The sequence below is a fragment of the Penaeus monodon genome, chromosome 25 (assembly GCF_015228065.2).
Source record: "Penaeus monodon isolate SGIC_2016 chromosome 25, NSTDA_Pmon_1, whole genome shotgun sequence".
NCBI classification, from domain to species: Eukaryota; Metazoa; Arthropoda; class Malacostraca; order Decapoda; family Penaeidae; genus Penaeus; species Penaeus monodon.
This window is the reverse complement of record NC_051410.1, coordinates 34296927-34297521: the sequence shown is the minus strand read 5'-3', so window position 1 is coordinate 34297521 and position 595 is coordinate 34296927. Positions and strand designations below refer to the sequence as shown.

Here is a 595-nt window from a genome sequence, read left to right as displayed (position 1 = left end):
AACACTGGTCAGTTATGTATTGGTTTTAAGATTGTTTCTGATAGTACTTTTTGCATGCATGATTTGGTTGTATTACTAAAACTTTAATGTTACATTTTTAACTTGAAATTTTAGATTCAATATATATTGAAGAAAATCATTATAATTCACAAATTTAAATACAAGTAATATGAAAGATGAAATAAATCAGAAAATGCTTTTTACACTCTAGATCGTTGGTGACCTAATACTATGTAACATATAACTTACTTTCTCATTATTTTTCAAAAGCTCTAATTCCTTAGACGTAGATGTCATCCTTCTTTCAGTCATTAACAGAATCACCCACTTTAGGCACTAATCTTCAAAAACTCAGGCCAGGAAAGGAGTGGTTAACCAAAACAGCTCAAAGGCATAAATAAATCTGCTGTGACATGTATGTTTACGCTTTTATGTGACGTTTGGGAGGTGTTTATGGTTAATTACCGGTCATGTGAAGTTTTTTTTTGTCCGTGAACATCACCATGCTATAGCAGTTTTAGGAAGTTAGTGATAAATGTGGTGTCAGCTGCAAGGGAAATATATATAATTGTCAGTGTATCAGATTAACTTCAGA

General features: G+C 31.4%; 1 protein-coding gene across 5 annotated transcripts in view; it reads left to right on the top strand.

Annotated features, from left to right (window-relative positions):
- The window catches only part of LOC119589165 (inositol polyphosphate 5-phosphatase E-like), a 12156-nt gene that overhangs the window by 565 nt on the left and 10996 nt on the right, over nucleotides 1-595 (top strand). The window lies entirely within an intron of this gene.